At 53.8% G+C, this 24600-nt stretch overlaps 1 long non-coding RNA gene across 1 annotated transcript in view; it reads left to right on the top strand.

The window, feature by feature from the left end:
• Positions 1-5166: 5166 nt before the first annotated feature.
• The window catches only part of LOC132208087 (uncharacterized), a 55218-nt gene continuing 35784 nt past the window's right edge, over positions 5167-24600 (top strand). The window contains exons 1-2 of the long non-coding RNA XR_009444180.1: positions 5167-5240; positions 9655-9767. This is a non-coding gene — a long non-coding RNA (uncharacterized LOC132208087). The remainder of the gene's footprint in view (positions 5241-9654; positions 9768-24600) is intronic.

Raw genomic sequence — 24600 nt, 5'->3', positions numbered from 1 at the left:
AAATTGGTTGCCTATTAATTTTGGGGGAAGAATTACTTCTTTCAGGTTGTCGCAATCTATTGAACACTTTAGCAGAGAAGGTTTTAGAGGTAATGCCATGAATTATATGCTCGGCTGAGATGGCCAGGTTAATGTTTAAATCAAGGAACAACGACAATGAGGAAAGGGTAGCCTTTACAGTGGAAGATACTTCAAGGATCCCCTTATTACTAAAGAATACAGGGAGGAATTAAACACCTCACTACCACACCATCACTACCATGAGAGAAGTAGCAGTAGACAATCTAATGGAGTGAAAGCAGATTGGACTCTTTGCCGTGATGGTTTACTTTCTAAGATTCTAAACAATGAGCTTCAGAGTCGTTATATGCATTGACTGTAATTTCCCAAAAAGGTTCAGATTCTCGAGAAGCATCTGAGGGCTGGAAAAATGCTGATGTGACGTCCCTATTTAAAAAGGAGAGAGGCAAAAAGAAGATAACTACAACCGAACCAGCCTAACATCTATTGTTGGAAATATGTGGCAATCAACTATGAAGAAAATAATAGCAGGACATTTGGAAAATCATAATCTAATCAAACAGAATCACCATAGCCTGATGAAAGAGAAATTATGTCTGGCTAATTTGTTTGGGTTTTTGGAGGAAGTTTTGGGAGGAGAATTAATAGAGGAAAACCAGTAAATGTGTTGTGTTTGGACTTGGAGAAAGCATTGAGAATGTATTCAAAAGTAATAAGCTAAGAGCTGAGGTTTTGAAGGTAGTATATTGCTATGGATCAGTATGCTTTGCACGTTCTGGAAGAAGAGATCACATCTCGAGTGAAATGCACCAAGTGAATATATATTTTGGGGAACTTGGTGGCAACGCGGTAAGTCAGTGCAGAGTGTAAGAGGTGCCATTTGCTTGCTTTTTTTGCCTGATAGTTCATAAGCATTTTTTTTTTGAGACAGGGTGAATTGAAGCCAGAATCAGGGACCGAGAGGGTGAACCAGGTTCATTGGTTGGTGATCGCTACTGGTTTAAGAATCTATCATCGGTAGCTTTCAGATTGAAAGTAAATCGGAGAAATATTTACAGGCTACAAACTAAAAGACCGTAATGTTTTCAAATCAAATTAAGATCGAAGTAATTGAAATGGAGATGCCAGGCCAGATGATGATTTGTACCTACATGACGGGCGAGTGGTCAGGCCCCAGACTCCACCTTACGGTTGATGAACTGGAATCTCAGTTTTGACCAATCAACAAATCATGTGGGGCAGAGTTACCAGGGAATGCTGTGTTTCAGGAGGCAGTCACACACCTTAGATTAACTAGCTGAAACTCGGTCAGTGGCCAATGACAAAGAACAGGGCAGGTGGAAGGATCCAGGATGTCGTGCAGAATGAACCTTGGTCTTTGATCTTATCTAACAGGTTTGAGATTCTTTCTTCCTGTGTGGATGAGAGTGCAGGGTATAGGGAAGATGAGTAAACTGAGTGTAGCACTGTGGTACAGGTGGGACATTCAGGAGGGGATAAAAAGTGAAATGTGGTTATAATCAGAGGTAGTATAGTTAGGGGAATGAACACTGTTCGTTGTGACCAGGATCGAGAGTCTCGAAAGTAGTGTTGCCTGCCTGGTGCCCAGGTTCAGGATATTCCATCTCGGCTACAAAGGAACTTGAAGTGGGAGGAGTAGAAATCCAGCTATTGTGGTCCGCACAGGTACCATTGATATGGAAGAAAGAGGAAAGAGGTTCTCCTGAGGGATTATGAGCACCGAGGTGCTGAGTTGAGAAAGCAGAACTAGAATGGTAATAATCTCTGGATTATTATCTGAGCACTTTGGCACGGTGTGAACATAATTATAGATGTACATTGTTCAAATGGTGGCATGGCAGAAATGTGTTTGAATTCATGGGACATTGGCATCGGTATGGGGAAGGAGGGAGTCGTACTGGTGTTATAGGCTCGACGAGAATCATATTGGGACAAGTATCCTCGCAAAATACAGAGCTAGGTCTGGGGCTAGGGCGTTAAAATAAAAAGTGTGGAGTGGGTGAGCTCAGTTGCATGGAAAATTGTGGAAAAAGTTAGAAGCTGGTAAGTGCTCAGCAAAGTTTCCAGAGCAAGTAATAGGACAAAAAGTATGGAAATGGTCAGGAGTCTCACTTCAGCTGCAGCAGATAAGAAGGGTGGCTGTAAATGCCAGACTGAAGATCTTGTATTGAATTGCAGGGAGTGTATGAAACAAAGTGAATGAGTTTGTGGAGCAGATTGAAATTGACAGATACATCACTCTGGGTATCACAGAGAGGTGGTTGTTTGGCTATTTCGTTCCCAACACTTATCCCCTATGATTCATGTCCGATAGAAAGAACAGGCAAATGAACAGAGATAACAAAGTGTGGAGCTGGATGAGCACAGCAGGCCAAGCAGCATCTCAGGAGCGTAAAAGCTGACGTTTTGTGCCGAGACCCTTCTACTTCTGTGTGTTCATGCTGCTGTGTTCATCCAGATCCACACTTTGTTATCTTGGATTCTGAAGCATCTGCAGTTCTCATTATCTCCGATACAAATGGACAGAGATGCCAGGGTTGGCTTGTCAGTCAGAAATGAGGTCGCGCTGAAGGAACCACAGCTCTTGTGCTTGTTTATTAATGACTTGGAGGAAAGAGGTGCATGTGCTGTGGCTAAATTTGTAGATGACTGAAAAAATATTTAGAAAGACAAGGCATGGCACAGAAACAGAGATTTACCAGGATGTTACTTGGATCGGAATGTATTAGCTATAAGGAGGGTTTGGTGGAAATGCTGTGTCATGATAAATGTAATGAGATCAATCATGATCTCACCGAATGATGGAGGAATATTCAATGGGCCAAGTGGCTTTTTTTGTGAGCCTTCTTGTTTGACAATGCATTCATGAAGGTGTTTTTTTTTCACTCTTGGATAAGATGTGAAAATGAAATGTATACGAGATAATGGGAACTGCAGATGCTGAAGAATCCAAGACAACAAAATGTGAGGCTGGATGAACACAGCAGGCCAAGCAGCATCTCAGGAGGACAAAAGTGCTCCTGAGATGCTGCTTGGCCTGCTGTGTTCATCCAGCCTCACATTTTGTTGTCATGAAATGTATACACTTCCTTTTCATCTGGGAATAAATAATTGTTCTGAACGATTTCCATTGACTAATAGCAATCTGACAAGCTTCGCAATGTAAAGAGATTTTTAGCTTCATTTTAATTGTAAAGGTATTCTTTGGAATTAATTTGGCATATATTATTTGCATCTCAGGAAGTATGTTCATCACTGCATCTCAAAAAGTGCTCTGTTGTATGACAGCAGCTTTTTAAAGATCACTTCAATGGTTGTGATTTTGAGTTGCCATAACACACATTAAATTACACTGTTGGCCAATCTGTCCATGATTATTTCATTATGTTATGCTTCAAACAGACAAGGAAATATTGGTGATGCAATGAAGTGTTTGACTCTCAAATATAATTGCTGTTATAGTTTCCACTTGGAAGAAAGATTCACATCAAATTGACTGGTCAAGGAAATGGGACACTGACTGTGAGTACTTTGAATGTTCGAGTTATTCCTAAAATGAAAGTCATGACCTTGATGATTTCTCTTTCATGCAGATATGAAGAGACTCTTTTAAAATACCCTCTAGGTTAGTGGTTCAGGCATAAAAGTGCAATATGTATATTTATGTATATACATGTACATGCGTCATCTGAAAAGATAATGAGTATAAATCACTTGTGACAAGGTGAGAATGAGTTATCCAGATAGTAAGAACTGCCAATGTTGGTGTCTGAGATAACACATTGTGGAGCTGGAGGAACACAGCAGGGCAGGCAGCATCAGAGGCTCAAGAAAGTTGAGGTTTTGGGTCAGGACCCTTCCTGAGAAATGGAGGGTGGAAGGGAGCTCAGAAACAAATAGCGTGGAGGGGGAGGAGGTGCTGGGGAAGGTAGGTGGGACGGTAATAAGTGAGTACTATCCAGATTGGAACAGATTTTCCCCAGGGGGTATTGAGTACCAATTCCAAATCACTCTCAAAATCTTAGTGACTGTTAACATTGATGTTTTTTGTCTGTGTGTTTCAGTAATTGCATGACTGTTGAATGGTTCGTTGAGAGTGAGGAACCTATGGACTCTCACACACCAAGATGGAATTTAGTTCGAAGAGTGACTTCAAAATAGTTGCTTGCTTTTAAAATCTTGACCGTTTTTGCTGTCCAGTTGAATGAATTTAGCTTCATACTGCTTCAATAGGAATTAGTGTTTAATAGGAACATATTTGTGAAACTTACAGTTGCGTAAGTTTTAGCATAAACTGGTGCAGCGTTTCGGTGCTTGCGAAAAGGCTCACCTCTCCATTAATACCGAAGGAAAATTGGAGTTTAAAAGTAAGTTCACCCGCTGTCAGGGAATGAAATGTTAATGTTGACTCGAACATAATTTTTAAAAAAGTGATATCTTTGTGTAACACTGAACTCAAATTAAAATTTGGATATGCTAGTTTTACAGATGGTTGGATATTGAATTCATTTTAAATGAGGGTGAAGATCACTTTAAATCTAGCATATTTGTGAAGAAAAGAAATAGCATGTCAAATAAAATTAACTGCATGACTCTTCATAGCCCTATATGTAGAATTTCATTCTGAACTATGAGACAGTTGTGACCCCATTCTACCTCAGTGCTCCTGGCAAGAGTAAGACCCCTGTTTGACCTGCTGTGCACTGCATGGAATGGCGGCAACATCAGATTCATTGATGCTTGAGAATCAAAAGAATATGACGATAAGATTTAAAATCAAAATCTCATTGAACACTTCAAGGAATGTATTACAGGAAGAGGGGGAAAGCATGTATGACTAATAGAAGGTGGTGGCGCAGATCACATAGACCTGTGTGCTAAAACTTATCACAAATTTCACATTGAATGTAACAGTTCAAACAGGCTGGAGGAAGCAGACATGCCAGCCCAAACTTTTTGAATTTGAGCATTCTGTTCATAAACATCAGCAAAATTGTGGGAAACATGTTTATTCTTTCTCTTTTATTGCACAGAACCATACGATGAGACTGTTTTGATGAGGAATTTAAAGATTATGTGTCCCATCCGTTTGACTCACAGTTTGGTACCATAGGTTGGTACGATCTTCGTTCGAGAAAGAAAAGGGATGTTCCAGAGACAGAAAACCGTCAAACCATTTACAACAAAGTCCGTTTCTGGTTAGTATTAATTAATGCAGTTAACATTTTTAGCTTGACATGATTGCACAATGGAGTCAATAAGAAAATTCCATCTGATATTCCACATAAATTTTCAGTGGATATTAAAGCAGCTCATTTCTTTTTCACGCTGTATGCTGCTTTTAAGAATGGTTGTCTTCTTGTCGAAATGTTTAGCTTTGACTCCATGGCTTCTTCCATTAGCTCACATTGAAACACATGTTTCTTCAGCCAAAAATGCACGTTTACCCGGTGTAGCTTAACTCACTTTCCCCTGTGGTCGTTCCCCTGAAATCCCCTGCGGTCGCTCCCCTGAAAAACAACTAGACCATTTTGGATATTGTTCCGAGGGACGGGTTAGCAGGGGTATGCAGTAGGGTGCAGGTCTCTGGCACAGAGTCTGTCCCTCTTGCACAGAAGGGAAGCAGGGATAGGAAGAGAGTGATAGTCATTGGGGACTCAGTAGTAAGAGGGACTGATGGAAGATTTGCCGGGAATGAAAGAGACTCACGATTGGTGTGTTGCCTACCAGGTGCCAGGGTCTGTGATGTCTCGGATCGTGTGTTTAGGGTCCTGAGGGGAGAGGGTGACCAGCCGCAAGTCGTGATCCACATAGGCACCAACGGCATATGTAGAAAGAGGGATAGGGATGTCAGGCAGGATTTGAGGGAGCTAGGGTGGAAGCCGAGAGCTAGAACAAACAGAGTGGTCATCTCTGGTTTGTCACCCGTACCACGTGATAGCGAGGCAAAGAACATGGAGAGATTTCAGCTGAAGACGTGGCTGCAGGGATGGTGCAGGTGGGAGGGCTTCAGGTACATGGACAATTGGGGCTCATTCTGGGGAAGGTGGGACCTGTGCAAACAGGACGGTCTCCACTTGAATGAGAGGGGCACGAATACCCTGGGTGGGAAATTGGCTAGTGCCATTCGGTTGGATTTAAACGAGCTCGGAAGGGGGATGGGAAACTGAGGTGTAGTCCTAGTACACAGGAGGATGAGCGTCGGGAGGACATGGTCAGGACCTCACTGTCACAGGAGTGTGCTGGCAGACAGCAAGCTGGATTGAAGTGTGACGACTTTAATGCCGGGAGTATCCGGAATAATGTAGGTGAGCTTGCAGCTTGGATAGGTACCTGGGACTTCGATGTTGTGGCCATTTGGGAGGCATGGATAGAGCAGGGTCAGGAATGGATGTTGCAGGTTCTCGTGTTTAGATCTTTCATTAAGGTCAGGGAAGGTGGCAAAAGAGGGGGAGGTGTGGCTTTGTTGGTCAAGGACAGTATGACGGCGGCTGAAAGAACCTTTGAGGACTCGTCTCCTGCGGTGGTATGGGCTGAGGTTGCCAAGGAAGGTTTGTCGACTGAGTCAGTGTGGGTGGAAGTTCGGAACAGCAAGGCAGCAGTCACCTCACTGGGGGTTTTCGATAGACCCCAAATAGCAGTTGGGAGATCGAAGAACTCATTGGCCGGCAGATTGTTGAAAAGTGCAAACGTATCAGGGTTGTTGTTATGGGTGACTTCAACTTTCCCAATATAGATTGAAACCTCCTGAGTGCAGATGGTTTGGATGGAGCCGTTTTTGTCAGGTGTGTTCAGGAGGGTTTCCTGACTCAGTATGTGGAGAGGCCGACGATGGGGGGAGGCCATTTTGGATTTGGTGCTCGGCGATGAGCCAGGACAGGTGTCAGATCTTGTGGTGGGAGAACACTTTGGCGACAGTGACCGCAAGAGCCTCCCATTTACCATAGCCATGGAAAGGGAAAGGAGCAGTTCCCAGGGGAAGATATTTCACTGGGGTCAAGGAAACTATGCTGCTATCAGACAGGAGTTGGGAAGTACAGATTGGGAGCAATTGTTCCACAGAAAGGGCGCAGCAGACATGTGGAGGCTGTTCAAGGAGCAGTTTTTGCGAGTGATGTATAAATTTGTTCCTCTGAGACAGGTAAGAAGGGGTAAGATTAAGGAGCCTTGGATGACGGGTACAGAGGTGCTTCTTGTCAAAAAGAAAAGGCAGCGTACGTAAGGTGGAGGAAGTGAGGGTCTAGCACAGCTTTAGAGTATTACAGGCCTGCTCGGAAGGAGCTCAAAAGATATTGCGTGTACAATTGTTACCTGTTACAACCTTTGCATCCACGCTTGCTCATTCAATGGTGTCAAGATGCCAACAGTGAGTGTACCTTCTCCATCCCCGAATGCTGTCAGCTCACATAAGACATAGTCCTTACTTAAAATCTTCTGATCAACCAAAGTTCATTGTAATGGACATTTTAGTTGTCTGTCATGAAACGAAAACTGATTCTGACTGGCATGACCTGCAGTGCAAATGAATATAATCTGCGAAACGAGATTCCTTATGGGCTTGCAGCCGCTACAAATAATTGCTTTTCAAAGACGTTGCACACATACATTTTTTTCTCCTATTACCTTAGATTATTTTTTTGTTTATGCATGTTGTGTGGGTTTCCAGTCAGGCCCATAAACACAGGTTGATGCAGTCACTGTTACAACACGGTATTGAAGGAGAATTTGTGATCTTTGGAGTTTGATTCCACTGCCTGAAGGAGTGCACCATCAAGCCACTTCAGAGCACTACTGGCGACGAATTGTTGCAAGTTTTCAAGTGTTACCGATCGTCACATAAAATATGGCCTTTTTGTTGTTACGCTATTCATCTTAACTGCACCATATCTAGTATTTAGGCTTGGAAACTATTTCAATTTTTTTGATTTACTTGTTCAAAATCATTTATGATTGTTGTCATGATATCTACAAGATGTTATTTTGATAGGACATAGAGGATTGGATCTGTCTTAATGGAAATAATGTATGCGCTTATAAAACCCCTTCTGGGCAAGGTAGTTGCTCAGTGGTTAGAGCTGCTCATGCACTGGGGAGCCAATTGAGATTCCAGTCTTGGGTAACTATCTGTGTGGAATTGACACGTCCTCCCCGCGTCTGCGAGGGTCTTCTGCCAGGTGCTGCAGTTTCCTCCCATTGTTCAAAGATGTGCAGGTCCTTATATGTGATTTGTGAAGCATTTCTTAAATGTTTCAATCCTGCCAGCATCCAGTGCCTTGGACAAAATAACTGGAGATGAATAAAAGATACAGTGCCTTTTGACACCATTTCCTACTGGATTTTCATCAATCCTGCTTTATATCGGTGACAACTTCCATGACCTTTTTTGATGCTATGTCTGAATTGACAGTCTAGTTCCAAATATTAGTTGTGCAGTATTTCAAGGTCTCTGTTACAGCATACCCATGAATGTCCACTTCAAAAGATACTTCCATATCATAGAATCCCTACGGTGTGGAAACAAGCCCCTTTTGACCCAAGAATTCCACGGCCACGCTCCAAAGAGCATCTCACCCTGACTCATCCCCCGACCCTTTCCTCAGTAACCCTACATTTCCCATGACTAACACACCTAATCTACACATCCCTAAACACAATGGGCAAGTTTGGCATGGCCCATACACCGAGCCTGCACATCTTTGGACTGTGGGAGGAAACCAGAGCACCCAGCAGGAACCCATGCAGGCATGGGCAGAATGTACAAACTCCGCACAGAAAATCGTCCAACGGTGGGATCGAACCTGGGTCCCTGGCGCTGTGAGTCAGCAGTGCTAACCACTGAGCCACCGTGCTGCCCTTGGAGTTATACAGAGCTTGCTTGTTCCTGGGTGGCCTCAAACTGCCAACCTCCACTTAGTGGCAAAAGTGCTGACCAACTGCACTCATCTTCACTGCTTTTTGCTTTTTATCATTGAATTCAATCCTTCAAACTCTATGATAAATATTTAAATTTCCATTGATATGTGAGCGTTGTTTTTAGTACGCAGTATTGGTTTATTATGTTTCATTGGTACATAATGAATATTTTATGTATATGCAAATGGGCAAGTTGGTAATGATGCAGTCCACAGACCTGGAGGATAATAACACTGTCCTTCAATCGCCCACGATGCCCTCTGCAAATTGGTAGAAAACAAAAATTTCTATAAAATTAATCTCTCCTCCCGTCAGTCAATCAAAATTAATTCAGGATTTTGTACAGGCCAATAACCGTAAGATTACACGAGCCTAAACAAAACTACTGGCTCATGTTAGTTGAGTGAAGTGAAAGGGTAACAATAGAGGTAGTAGGAACTGCAGATGCTGGAGAATCTGAGATAAGAAGGTGTAAAGCTGGATGAACACAGCAGGTCAAGCAGTATCATTCGGCTCTACACCTTGTTATCTCAGACTCTCCAGCGCCAATTTTCTGAAGCAGGGTCTCGTCCCGAAACATCAGCTTTCTTGCTTCTCTGATGCTGCTTGACCTGCTGTGTTCATCCAGCTCTCCACCTTGGGCAACAATAGAGTATGCTTGAAGTCACTAGGTATGTTACGTGGGTTTGTCTTCCTTAGGGTGGAGTTAGTGGAACCGAAAAAGATGTCTCCCTCACAGCGTTTGTGACAAAAGAATTGCATCGTTCCTTGGCGGCCTTTCAACAGAAGAATATTCAGAGATTTCACGAGTGGTAAGAATGTAACTTCTTTTACTTCTCTTTATCTCACTTTTTCCAACAATTGGAACATAGATTTTAGAAATCACGTCGAGCTGATGAAGTGTGAAAAGAAGAATAATTCCAAGCAGTGGTGGGAGTTGGTCAGTGAGGTGGGAGGAGTGGATAGGTGGGAGAGAAGGCGGACAGGTCATGGAGGCGGGGATGAGGGGAGGAACTAGTCTTGGGATGAGGCTGGCGGGTGGGGAGATTTTGAGTGTGGCCAAGTCCACATTGAGGCTGTTGAGTTGGAAGCTCCCGAGGCAGAATATGAGGTGCTGCTCCTCCAGTTTCTGGGTGGTTTGGTTGTGACACTGGAAGAGGCCCAGGATGGACATGTCATTCAGGGAGTGGGAGGGGGAGTTGAAGTGATGCAATGATTTGGACATGAAAATAGAAGGTGTGGTTAGTAAGTTTCCCAATGATTGAAGGTGTAGTAGCCAGCCAAGAATGTCACCTCAGAATACAATGGGATATTGACAAGGGCCAATAAACTGAGGAATGGCAGGTGGTGTTGAGGTTAGACAAATGTGAGGTGCTACATTTTGGAAAGGCAAATCAGGGCAGCACGTTTACACTGAAGGTTGTGGGGAGTGTTGCTGAATAAAGAGACGCTGGAGTGCAGTTTCGTAGTTCCATCAAAGTACAGCCACCGGTAGAAAGGATATGAAGGAGACATTTGGTGTGCTCGCCTTTATCGGTCAGTGCATTGAGTATAGGAGTTGGGAGATCACTTTGCAGCCATGTAGGACGTTGGTTCGGCTGCTTTTGGAATACTGCAATCGATTTTGGTCTCCTTGCGAGAGGAAGGATGTCGGCGCAACATTGAGGGCCGAAGGGCCTGTTCTGCGCTGTATTGTTGTATGTTGTAAACTTGAAAGGGTTCAGAGAAGCTCTAAAAGGATGTTACCAGCATCGGAGGTTGGAGGTATACCGTGGGATTGAACAGGCAGCTATTTCTTGGAACTTTGGAGTTCAGGGCTGACCATATAGAAGTTTATACAATTACGAGGGACGTGGATAGAGCGAACAGCCAAGATCTTTTCCCCGGATTGCTGGAAGCCAAAACTGGAGGGAATAGGTTAAAAATGAGAGAGGGAAGATTTAAAATGGACCGGATTTTTTTCATAGTGGTGCATGTATGGAGTGAGCTGCCAGAGGAAGTGGTGGAGGCTTGTACATTTAAAAGGCATGTGGATGGGTATATGAATAGGATGGGTTGAGAGGAATATGGGCGAAATGCTGGCAAATGGGACTAAATTAATTTAGGATATCTGGTCAACATAGACAAATTGGGCCAAAGGATCTGTTTCCCGACTGTACATCTCTGTGATTCTAAGTGTCTTTTTTCTTAACCACGTGGCCCATAATTAGAAAAACGTGAATCAGGATTTGGGAATGTGACAATTCTAATTGGATCTGTTTGATGAAATTAACTCTGAAGGTAATGGTGGTTGAATTATGATTCGTCAAATTTGAGTTTATTGCAGCATCCTATAGAATAGAGGAGACACATGTAATCAAAATTGAAAATCAAAACTTGGTAAAATTTTGCATTGGAAATACATGACCAACCATTGGAGGAGATTCATGACCATTGCATTCAAGTGAGAACAACAAATGTGATTCAGTGATTCAGTGAAACGGGATGCAGTGTCTCAGTGAAATGGGATGCAGTGACTGAGTGAAGTGGGATGCAGTGACTGAGGGTATTGGGATGCAGTGACTGAGGGTATTGGGATGCAGTGACTGAGGGTATTGGGATGCAGTGACTGAGGGTATTGGGATGCAGTGACTGAGGGTATTGGGATGCAGTGACTGAGGGTATTGGGATGCAGTGACTGAGGGTAATGGGATGCAGTGACTGAGGGTAATGGGATGCAGTGACTGAGGACAATGGGATGCAGTGACTGAGTGAAATGGGATGCAGTGACTGAGGGAAATGGGATGCAGTGACTGGGAAATGGGACGCAGTGATTGATGGAAATGGGACGCAGTGACTGAGGGAAATGGGATGCAGTGACTGAGGGAAATGGGATGCAGTGACTGAGGGAAATGGGATGCAGTGACTGAGAGAAATGAGATGCCGAGACTGAGTGAACTGGGATGCAGTGACTGATGGAAATGGTATGCAGTGTCTGTTGGAAATGGGATCCTGCGACTGAAGGTAATGGGATGCAGTGACTGAGGGTAATGGGATGCAGTGACTGAGGGTAATGGGATGCAGTGACTGAGGGTAATGGGATGCAGTGACTGAGGGTAATGGGATGCAGTGACTGAGGGTAATGGGATGCAGTGACTGAGGGTAATGGGATGCAGTGACTGAGTGAAATGGGATGCATTGACTGAGGGGAATCGGATGCAGTGAATGAGGACAATGGGATGCAGTGACTGAGGACAATGGGATGCAGTGACTGAGGGCAATGGGATGCAGTGACTGAGTGAAATGGGATTGCCGTGACTGTGGAAAGGAGATGCAGTGACTGAGGAAATGGGACGCAGTGACAGATGGAAATGGGATGCCCTGACTGAGTGTAAAGTGAAGCATTGAGTGAAACGGGATGCAGTGAATGAGTGAAATGGGATGCAGTGGCTGTGTGAACTGGGATGCAGTGACTGTGTGAATAGGGATGCAGTGACTGAGGGAAAGGAGATGCAGTGTCTGTTTGAAATGGGATGCTGCGACTCAAGTGAATGGGATGCCGTGACTGTGGGGAATGGGATGCAGTGACTGAGATAAATGGGATGCAGTGACTGAGATAAATGGGATGCAGTGACTGATGGAAATGGGATGCAGTGAATGTGGGAAATGGGATTCAGTGACTGTGGGGAATGGGATGCAGTGTCTGAGGGAAATGGAATTCAGTGACTGAGATAAATGGGATGCAGTGATTGGTGGAAATGGGATGCAGTGACTGAGGGAAATGGGATGCAGTGACTGTGTCAAATGGATGCAGCGACTGAGTGGAATGGGATGCAGTGACTGATCAAAATGGGATGCAGTGACTGACAGTAATTGGATGGAGTGACGGACGGTAATGGGATGCAGTGACTGAGAGAAACGGGACGCAGTGTCACAGTGAAATAGGATGCGGTCAATGAGTGAAATGGCCTGCAGTGATTGAGTGAAGTGGGATGCAGTGACTGAGGGAAATGGGATGCAGTGGCTGAGTGATATGGGATACAGTGGCTGAGTGATATGGGATACAGTGGCTGAGTGATATGGGATACAGTGGCTGAGTGAAATGGGATGCAGTGTCTGATGGAAATGGGATGCTGTGAGTGAGTGAAATGGGCTGCTGTGACTGAGCGTAATGGGATACAGTGACTGAGGGAAAGGAGATGCAGTGACTGAGACAAATGGATGCAGTGACTGATGTAAATGGGTGCAGTGACTGATGGAAATGGGATGCATTGACTGATGGAAATGGGATGCATTGACTCAGGGAAAGGAGATTGCGTGACTGTGGAAACAGGATGCTGTGACTGAGCGAAATGGGATGCAGTGACTGAGTGAAATGGGATGCAGTGACTGAGTGAAATGGGATGCTGTGACTGAGGGAAAGGACATGCCGTGACTGAGGGAAAGGAGATGCAGTGTCTGTGGGAAATGGGATACTGTGACTCAGGGTAATGAGATGCAGTGACTGAGTGAAATGGGATGCAGTGACTTGGTGAAATGGGATGCAGTGACTGTGTGAAATGGGCTGCAGTGTCTGTGTGAACTGTAATGCAGTGACTGTGTGATCTAGGATGCGGTGGCCGAGTGAAATGGGATGCAGTGGCTGAGTGAAATGGGATGCAGTGGCTGAGTGAAATGGGATGCAGTAATTGGTGGAAATGGGATGCAGTAATTGGTGGAAATGGGATGCAGTGACTGTGTCAAATGGATGCAGTGACTAAGTGTAATGGGATGCAGTGACTGATCAAAATGGGATGCAGTGACTGACAGTAATTGGATGGAGTGACGGACGGTAATGGGATGCAGTGACTGAGGGAAACGGGACGCAGCGTCAGAGTGAAATAGGATGCAGTCAATGAGTGAAATGGCCTGCAGTGATTGAGTGAAGTGGGATGCAGTGACTGAGTTAAATGTGATGCAGAGGCTGAATGAAATGGGATGCAGTGACTGCTTGAAATGGGATGCAGTGACTGAGTGAAATGGGCTGCTGTGACTGAGCGTAATGGGATGCAGTGACTGAGGGAAATGGGATGCAGTGACTGAGGGAAATGAGATGCAGTGTCTGTTTGAAATGGGATCCTGCGACTGAAGTTAATGGGATGCAGTGACTGAGTGAAATGGGATGCAGTGACTGAGTGAAATGGGATGCAGTGACTGAGTGAAATGGGATGCAGTGACTGAGTGAAGTGGGATGCAGTGACTGAGGGTAATGGGATGCAGTGACTGAGGACAATGGGATGCAGTGACTGAGGGTAATGTGATGCAGTGACTGAGTGAAATGGGATGCAGTGACTGAGGGAAATGGGATGCAGTTACTGGGAAATGGGATGCAGTGATTGATGGAAATGGGACGCAGTAACTGAGGGAAATGGGATGCAGTGACTGAGGGAAATGGGATGCAGTGACTGATGGAAATGGGATGCCGAGACTGAGTGAACTGGGATGCAGTGACTGATGGAAATGGTATGCAGTGTCTGTTGGAAATGGGATCCTGCGACTGAAGGTAATGGGATGCAGTGACTGAGGGTAATGGGATGCAGTGACTGAGGGTAATGGGATGCAGTGACTGAGGGGAATGGGATGCAGTGACTGAGGGGAATCGGATGCAGTGAATGAGGACAATGGGATGCAGTGACTGAGGGCAATGGGATGCAGTGACTGAGTGTAATGGGATTGCCGTGACTGTGGAAAGGAGATGCAGTGACTGAGGAAATGGGATGCAGTGACGGATGGAAATGGGATGCCCTGACTGAGTGTAAAGTGAAGCATTGAGTGAAACGGGATGCAGTGGCTGTGTGAAATGGGATGCACTGGCTGTGTGAACTGGGATGCAGTGGCTGTGTGAACTGGGATGCAGTGACTGAGGGAAAGGAGATGCAGTGTCTGTTTGAAATGGGATGCTGCGACTCAAGTGAATGGGATGCCGTGACTGTGGGGAATGGGATGCCGTGACTGTGGGGAATGGGATGCAGTGACTGTGGGGAATGGGATGCAGTGACTGTGGTGAAGGAGATGCAGTGATTGAGTGAAATGGGATGCAGTGACTGAGTGAAATGCGAAGCAGTGACGGCGTTAAATGGGATGCAGTGACTGCGTGAAATGGGACGCAGTGACTGAGTGAAATGGGATGCCGTCACTGAGTGAAATGTGTTGCAGTCACTGAGTGAAATGGGATGCAGTGACTGAGGGAAATGGGATGCAGTGACTGATAGAAATGGGATGCAGTGTCTGACGGAAATTGAATGCAGCATCAGTGAGAAACGGGATGTAGTGACTGAGAAAAATGGGATCCAGCGACTGAGGGAAATGGAATGCCGTGACTGAGGGAAATGGGATGCAGTGACTTAGGGAAAGGGGATGCAGTAACTGACGGAAATGGGATGAAGTGACTGATGGAAATGGGATGCAGTGACTGAGTGAGATGGGATGCAGTGTCTGAGTGAGATGGGATGCAGTGTCTGAGTGAGATGGGATGCAGTGTCTGAGTGAAATGGGATGCAGTTAATGAGTGAAATGAGATGCAGTGACTGATGGAAATTGAATGCAGTGACAGAGTGACATGAGCTGCAGTGCCTGATGGAAATGCGATGCAGTTACTGTGGGACATGGGATGCAGTGGCTGAGGTCCTGGGAAGGAGTGACTGAGTTAAAAGGGATTCAGTGCCCGAGCGGGCTTGGGGTACAGTGACTGAGAGAAATGGGACGCACTGTCTTAGTGAAATGGGATGCAGTGAGTGAGGGACATGGGATGCAGTGAGTGAGGGACATGGGATGCACTGACTGCCTCTGACCCGGTCACAGGGACCCTGGCCCCGCCGCCCTGACCCGCTCACAGCGGCCTGGGCCCCGCAGCCCTGTCCCGCTCACAGGGACCCTGGCCCCGCCTCCCTGACCCGCTCGCAGTGGCCTGGGAACCGAAGCCCTGACCCGCTCACAGCGTATTGCCCCCTGCAGTCCTGACCCGCTCACAGTGGCCTGCCCCCTCACTCCTGACCCGCTGGCAGGGACTGGGCCCCGGCGCCCTGACCCGCTTGCTGCGGCCTGGGCCCTGGCGCCCTGACCCGCTCGTAGCCGCCTGCCCCCGCCGCCCTGACAGGCTCGCAGCGGCCTGCCCCCGCCGCCCTGACCTGCTGGCAGGGACTGGGCTCCGCCGCCCTGACCCGCTCACAGCGGCCTGTGCCCCGCACCCCTGTCCCGCTCACAGGGACTGGGCGCCGCATCCCTGACCCGCTCGCAGTGGATGGGTCCCGAAGACCTGATCCGCTCACAGCGGCCTGCCCCCTGCGCCCTGACCCGATCACCACGGCCTGGGCCCCGCAGCCCTGACCCGCTCACAGCGGCCTGACCCCTGCGCCTTGACCCGCTCACAGCGGCCTGCCCCCGCCGCCCTGAGCCGCTGACAGGGACTGGGCCCCGCAGCCCTGACCCGCTCACAGCGGCCTGGGCCCCGAACTCCTGACCCGCTCACAGCGGCTTGCCCCTGCAGCCCTGTCCCTCTGACAGGGACTAAGTCCCCCAGCCCTATCCCCCTCACAGGGACTGGGCCCCGCTGCCCTGTCCTGCTCACAGCGTATTGCCCCCTGCAGTCCTGTCGTGCTCAAAGCGACTTGCCCCCGCCGCCATGTCCCGCTCACAGCGTCCTGACCCTGCAGCCTTGTCCCGCTCACAGGGACTGGGCCCCGCAGCCCTGACCCACTAACAGGGACTGGCCCCCGCAGCCCTGACCCGCTCACAGCGTACTACCCCCGACAGCCGTGACCCGCTCACAGCGGACTGGGCCCTGCAGCGCTGTCCCGCTGACAGTGTACTGCCCCCCGCAGTCCTGTCCCGCTCACATGGACTAGCCACCGCAGACATTTCCCGCTCACAGGGTCTGGCCCCCGCAGCCCTGACCCGCTCACAGGGACTGGGCCCAACAGCCCTGACCCGCTCACAGGGACTGGGCCCTGCAGCCCTGTCCCACTCAGAGCGACTTGCCCCCTCAGTCCTGTCCCGCTCACAAGGACTAGCCACCGCAGACATTTCCCGCTCACAGCGGCCTGCCCCCTCAGGCCTGACCCGCTCGCAGTGGCCTGGGCCCCGAAGCCCTGACCCGCTCACAGCGGCCTTCCCCCGCCGCCCTGACAGGCTCGCAGCGGCCTGCCCCTGCCGTCCTGACCCGCTTGCAGCGGCCTGGGCCCTGCCGCCCTGACCCGCTCACCGCGGCCTGGGCCCCGAAGCCCTGACCCGCTCACAGCGGCCTGGGCCCTGAAGCCCTGACCCGCTCACAGCGGCTTGCCCCTGCAGCCCTGCCCCTCTGACAGGGACTGGGCCCCCCAGCCCTGTCCCGCTCACAGGGACTGCTTCCCGCAGCCCTGTCCCGCTCACAGGGACTGGGCCCCGCAGCCCTGACCCGCGCACAGCAACTTGCCCCCTGCAGCCCTGACCCGCTCACAGCGACTTGCCCCCTGCAGCCCTGGCCTGCTCACAGCGACTTGCCCCCGCAGCCCTGTACCGCTCGCAGCTTATTGCCCCCTGCAGTCCAGACCCGCTCACAGGGATTGGCCCCCACAGCCCTGACTGCTCACAGGGACCCTGGCCCCGCCGCCCTGACCTGCTAACAGCGGCCTGGACCCCGCAGCCCTGTCCCGCTCACAGAGACCCTGGCCCCGCCGCCCTGACCCGCTCACAGCGGCCTGGGCCCCGAAGCCGTGACCCGCTCACAGCGTATTGCCCCCTGCAGTCCTGACCCGCTCACAGCCACCTGCCCCCTCAGTCTTGACCCGCTCACAGGGACTGGTCCCAGCAGCCCTGACCCGCTCACAGCGACTTGCCCCCTCCAGTCCTGTCGTGCTCGCAGCGACTTGCCCCGCAGCCCTGACCTGCTCACAGGGACTGGCCCCCACAGCCCTGTCGCGCTCACAGCGACTTGCCCCCTCATTCCTGTCCCACTGACGGGGGCTGGCCCCCGCAGCCCTGTCGCGCTGACGGCGTCCGGCCCCCGAAGCCCTGTCGCGCGGACAGGGACTGGCCCCCATAGCCCTGTCCCACTCAAAGGGACTGGCCCCCGCAACCCAGTCCCGCTCACAGGGACTGGCCCCCGCAGCCCTGTCCTGCTTACAGGAACATGGCCCCGCAGCACTGACCCGCTCACAGGGACTGGCCCCCGCAGCCCTGACCCGCGCTCAGGGACTGGCCCCCGCAGCCCTGACCGGCTGACAGGGTCTGGCCCCTGTAGCCCTGACCCGCTCACAGCGATTTGCCCCCGCAGTCCTGTCCCGCTGACAGGGCCTCGCCCCCGCAGCTCTGTCCCGCTGACAGGGACTGGCCCCCGCAGCCCTGTCCCGCTGACAGGGTCTGGCCCCCGCAGCCCAGTCCCGCTGACAGGGACTCGCCCCCGCAGCCCTGTCCCGCTGACAGGGACTGGACCCCGCAGCCCTGTCCCGCTGACAGGGACTGGCCCCCGCAGCCCTGTCCCGCTGACAGGGACTGGCCCCCGCATCCCTGACCCGCTCACAGGGACTGGCACCCGCAGCCCTGACCCGCTCACAGCGATTTTCCCCCGCAGTCCTGTCCCGTTGACAGGGACTTGCCCCCGCAGCCCTGTCCCGCTGACAGCGATTTGCCCGCGCAGCCCTGTCCCGCTGACAGCAATTTGCCCCCGCCGCCCTGACCCGCTCACAGCGGCCTGCCCCCGCAGCCCTGACCCCCTCACAGGGACTGGCCCCCGCAGCTCTGACCCGCCCCCGCAGCCCTGTCGCGCTGACAGGGACTGGGCGCCGCCTCCCTGACCCGCTCGCAGTGGCTTGGGTCCCGAAGAACTGACCCGCTCACAGCGGCCTGCCCCCTGCGCCCTGACCCGCTCACAGCGGCCTGACCCCTGCGCCTTGACCCGCTCACAGCGGCCTGCCCCGCCGCCCTGACCCGCTGACAGGGACTGGGCCCCGCAGCCCTGACCCGCTCCCAGCGGCCTGGGCCCCGAAGCCCTGATCCGCTCACAGTGGCTTGCCCCTGCAGCCCTGTCCCTCTGACAGGGACTGGGTCCCCCAGCCCTATCCCGCTCACAGGGACTGGGCCCCGCTGCCCTGTCCTGCTCACAGCGTATTGCCCACTGCAGTCCTGTCCTGCTCAAAGCGACTTGCCCCCGCCGCCCTGTCCCGCTCAGCGTACTGACCCTGCAGCCTTGTCCCGCTCACAGGGACTGGGCCCCGGAGCACTGTCCCGCTCACAGGGACTGGGCCCCGGAGCACTGTCCCGCTCACAGTGACTGGCCCCCGCAGCCCTGACCCACTAACAGGGACTGGCCCCCGCAGCCCTGACCCGCTCACAGCGTACTGCCCCCGACAGCCGTGTCCCGCTCACAGCGGACTGGGCCCTGCAGCGCAGTCCCGCTGACAGTGTACTGCCCCCCGCAGTCCTGTCCCGCTCACATGGACTAGCCACCGCAGACATTTCCCTTGGATACAGACTTGGATACAGAATTGGCTGGCCAACAGAAGACAGCGTGTGGTAGTAGAAGGAAAATATTCTGCCTGGAAGTCAGTGGTGAGTGGGGTTCCACAGGGCTCTGTCCTTGGGCCTCTACTGTTTGTAATTTTTATTAATGACTTGGACGAGGGAATTGAAGGATGGGTCAGCAAGTTTGCAGACGACACAAAGGTCGGAGGTGTCGTTGACAGTGTAGAGGGCTGTTGTAGGCTGCAGCGGGACATTGACAGGATGCAGAGATGGGCTGAGAGGTGGCAGATGGAGTTCAACCTGGATAAATGCGAGGTGATGCATTTTGGAAGGTCGAATTTGAAAGCTGAGTACAGGATTAAAGATAGGATTCTTGGCAGCGTGGAGGAACAGAGGGATCTTGGTGTGCAGATACATAGATCCCTTAAAATGGCCACCCAAGTGGACAGGGTTGTTAAGAAAGCATATGGTGTTTTGGCTTTCATTAACAGGGGGATTGAGTTTAAGAGTCGTGAGATCTTGTTGCAGCTCTATAAAACTTTGGTTAGACCGCACTTGGAATACTGCGTCCAGTTCTGGGCGCCCTATTATAGGAAAGATGTGGATGCTTTGGAGAGGGTTCAGAGGAGGTTTACCAGGATGCTGCCTGGACTGGAGGGCTTATCTTATGAAGAGAGGTTGACTGAGCTCGGTCTCTTTTCATTGGAGAAAAGGAGGAGGAGAGGGGACCTAATTGAGGTATACAAGATAATGAGAGGCATAGATAGAGTCGATAGCCAGAGACTATTTCCCAGGGCAGAAATGGCTAGCACGAGGGGTCATAGTTTTAAGCTGGTTGGTGGAAAGTATAGAGGGGATGTCAGAGGCAGGTTCTTTACGCAGAGAGTTGTGAGAGCATGGAATGCGTTGCCAGCAGCAGTTGTGGAAGCAAGGTCATTGGGGTCATTTAAGAGACTGCTGGACATGCATATGGTCACAGAAATTTGAGGGTGCATCCATGAGGATCAATGGTCGGCACAACATTGTGGGCTGAAGGGCCTGTTCTGTGCTGTACTGTTCTATGTTCTATGTTCTATGTTCTATTTCCCGCTCACAGGGTCTGGCCCCCGCAGCCCTGACCCGCTCACAGGGACTGGGCCCAACAGCCCTGACCCGCTCACAGGGACTGGGCCCTGCAGCCCTGTCCCACTCACAGAGTACTGCCCCCCGCAGCCGTGTCCCGCTCACAGCAGATTGGGCCCCCGCAGCCCTGACCCGCTCACAGCTTCCTGCCCCCCACAGCCGTGTCCCGCCCACAGGGACTGTCCCGCGCAGCCCTGTCCCGCTCACAGGTACTGGGCCCCGCAGCCCTGTCCCACTCAGAAGGTATTGCCCCCTGCAGCCGTGTCCCGCTCACAGGGACGGGCCCCTGCAGTCCTGACCCGCTCACAGGGCCTGGCCCCCGGAGCCCCTTACCCACTCACAGGGCCTTTGCCCCGCAGTCCTGACCCGCTCACAGTGACTGGCCCCCGCAGCCCTGACCCGCTCACAGAGACTTGCCCCCCGCAGTCCTGTCCCACTCACAAGGTATTGCCCCCTGCAGCCGTGTCCCGCTCACAGGGCCTGGCCCCCAGCAGTCCTGACCCGCTCACAGCGACTTGCCCCCCGCAGCCCTGTCCCGCTCACAGCGTACTGCCCCCCGCAGCCGTGTCCCGCTTACAGGGTCTGGCCCCCGGAGCCCTGACCCACTCACAGGGACTGGGCCCCGCAGCCCTGTCCTGCACACAGGGACTGGGCCCCGCAGCCCTGTCCCGCTCCCGGACTGGCCCCCGCAGCCCTGTCGCGCTGACAGGGACTGGGCCCCGCCTCCGTGTCCCGCTCAAAGTTACTTGCCCCCGCAGCCCTGACCCGCTCACAGCGACTTGCCCCCTCAGTCCTGACCCCCTCACAGGGACTGTCCTCCGCAGCCCTGACCCGCTCCCGGACTGGCCCCCGCAGCCCTGTCGCGCTGACAGGGACTGGGCCCCGCAGCCCTGACCCGCTCACAGGGACCCTGGCCCCGCCGCCCTGACCCGCTCACAGCGGCCTGCCCCCTCAGTCCTGACCCGCTCACAGCGGCCTGCCCCCGCCGCCCTGACCCGCTGACAGGCACTGGGCCCCGCAGCCGTGAGCTGCTCACAGCGGCCTGGGCCCCGAAGCCCTGACCCGCTCACAGCGGCCTGGGCCCCGAAGCCCTGACCCGCTCACAGCGGCCTGGGCCCCGCCGACCTGTCCCGCTCACAGCGGCCTGACCCCGCCGCCCTGACCCGCTGACAGGGACTGGGCCCCGCAGCCGTGACCCGCTCACAGCGGCCTGCCCCCGCCGCCCTGACCCGCTGACAGGGACTGGGCCCCGCAGCCGTGACCCGCTCACAGCGGCCTGGGCCCTGAAGCCCTGACCCACTCACAGCGGCTTGCCCCTGCAGCCCTGCCCCTCTGACAGGGACTGGGCCCCCCAGCCCTGTCCCGCTCGCAGGGACTGCTTCCCGCAGCCCTGTCCCGCTCACAGGGACTGGGCCCCGCAGCCCTGACCCGCGCACAGCAACTTGCCCCCTGCAGCCCTGACCCGCTCACAGCGACTTGCCCCCCGCAGCCCTGTACCGCTCACAGCTTATTGCCCCCTGCAGTCCAGACCCGCTGTCAGCGACTTGCCCCCGCAGCCCTGTCCCGCTCACAGCATATTGCCACCCGCCGCCCTGACCCGCTCACAGGGATTGGCCCCCACAGCCCTGACTGCTCACAGGGGCCCTGACCTGCTAACAGCGGCCTGGACCCCGCAGCCCTGTCCCGCTCACAGGGACCCTGGCCCCGCCGTCCTGACCTGCTCACAGCGTATTGCCCCCTGCAGTCCTGACCCGCTCACAGCCATCTGCCCCCTCAGTCCTGACCCGCTCACAGCGACTTGCCCCCTCCAGTCCTGTCGTGCTCGCAGCGACTTGCCCCGCAGCCCTGACCTGCTCACAGGGACTGGCCCCCACAGCCCTGTCGCGCTCACAGCAACTTGCCCCCTCATTCCTGTCCCACTGACGGGAGCCGGCCCCCGCAGCCCTGTCCCACTGACGGGGGCCGGCCCCCGCAGCCCAGACCCGCTCACGGGGTCCGGCCCCCGCAGCCCTGTCGCGCGGACAGGGACTGGCCCCCATAGCCCTGTCCCACTCATAGGGACTGGCCCCCGCAGCCCAGTCCCGCTCACAGGGACTGGCCCCCGCAGCCCTGTCCCGCTGACAGGGACTGGACCCCGCAGCCCTGACCCGCGCTCAGGGACTGGCCCCCGCAGCCCAGACCGGCTCACAGGGACTGGCCCCTGCAGCCCTGACCCGCTCACAGCGATTTGCCCCCGCAGTCCTGTCCCGCTGACAGGGCCTCGCTCCCGCAGCTCTGTCCCGCTGACAGGGACTGGACCCCGCAGCCCTGTCCCGCTGACAGGGACTGGCCCCCGCAGCCCTGTCCCGCTGACAGGGACTGGCCCCCGCAGCCCTGTCCCGCTGACAGGGACTGGCCCCCGCAGCCCTGTCCCGCTGACAGGGACTGGCCCCCGCAGCCCTGTCCCGCTGACAGGGACTGGCCCCCGCAGCCCTGTCCCGCTGACAGGGACTGGCCCCCGCAGCCCTGTCCCGCTGACAGGGACTGGCCCCCGCAGCCCTGTCCCGCTGACAGGGACTGGCCCCCGCAGCCCTGTCCCGCTGACAGGGACTGGCCCCCGCAGCCCTGTCCCGCTGACAGGGACTGGCCCCCGCAGCCCTGTCCCGCTGACAGGGACTGGCCCCCGCAGCCCTGTCCCGCTGACAGGGACTGGCCCCCGCAGCCCTGTCCCGCTGACAGGGACTGGCCCCCGCAGCCCTGTCCCGCTGACAGGGACTGGCCCCCGCAACGCAGTCCCGCTGACAGGGACTGGCCCCCGCATCCCTGACCCGCTCACAGGGACTGGCACCCGCAGCCCTGACCCGCTCACAGCGATTTGTCCCCTGCAGTCCTGTCCTGCAGACAGGGACTAGACCCCGCAGCCCTGTCCCGCTGACAGGGACTGGACCCCGCAGCCCTGTCCCGCTGACAGGGACTGGCCCCCGCAGCCCTGTCCCGCTGACAGGGACTGGCCCCCGCAGCCCTGTCCCGCTGACAGGGACTGGCCCCCGCAGCCCTGTCCCGCTGACAGGGACTGGCCCCCGCAGCCCTGTCCCGCTGACAGGGACTGGCCCCCGCAGCCCTGTCCCGCTGACAGGGACTGGCCCCCGCAGCCCTGTCCCGCTGACAGGGACTGGCCCCCGCAGCCCTGTCCCGCTGACAGGGACTGGCCCCCGAAGCCCTGTCCCGCTGACAGGGACTGGCCCCCGCAGCCCTGTCCCGCTGACAGGGACTGGCCCCCGCAGCCCTGTCCCGCTGACAGGGACTGGCCCCCGCAGCCCTGTCCCGCTGACAGGGACTGGCCCCCGCAGCCCTGTCCCGCTGACAGGGACTGGCCCCCGCAGCCCTGTCCCGCTGACAGGGACTGGCCCCCGCAGCCCTGTCCCGCTGACAGGGACTGGCCCCCGCAGCCCTGTCCCGCTGACAGGGACTGGCCCCCGCAGCCCTGTCCCGCTGACAGGGACTGGCTCCCGCAACGCTGTCCCGCTGACAGGGGACTGGCCCCCGCTTCCCTGACCCGCTCACAGGGACTGGCACCCGCAGCCCTGACCCGCTCACAGCGATTTGTCCCCTGCAGTCCTGTCCTGCAGACAGGGACTGGCCCGCGCTGCCCTGTCCCGCTGACAGTGACTGGCCCCCGCAGCCCTGTCCCGCTGACAGGGACTGGTCCCCGCAGCCCTGTCCCGCTGACAGGGACTGGCCCTTGCAGCCCTGTCCCGCTGACAGGGACTGGCCCCCGCAGCCCTGTCCCGCTGACAGGGACTGGCCCCCGCAGCCCTGACCCGCTCACAGCGGCCTGGGCCCCGCAGACCTGTCCCGCTCACAGCAGCCTGACCCCGCCGCCCTGTCCCACTGACGGGGGCCGGCCCCCGCAGCCCAGACCCGCTCACGGGGTCCGGCCCCCGCAGCCCTGTCGCACGGACAGGGACTGGCCCCCGTAGCCCTGTCCCACTCATAGGGACTGGCCCCCGCAGCCCAGTCCCGCTCACAGGGACTGGCCCCCGCAGCCCTGTCCCGCTGACAGGGACTGGACCCCGCAGCCCTGACCCG

Source organism: Stegostoma tigrinum, unplaced genomic scaffold (genome assembly GCF_030684315.1).
Source record: "Stegostoma tigrinum isolate sSteTig4 unplaced genomic scaffold, sSteTig4.hap1 scaffold_286, whole genome shotgun sequence".
Lineage (NCBI taxonomy): Eukaryota > Metazoa > Chordata > Chondrichthyes > Orectolobiformes > Stegostomatidae > Stegostoma > Stegostoma tigrinum.
This window is presented reverse-complemented; position numbering and strand designations above follow the sequence as displayed.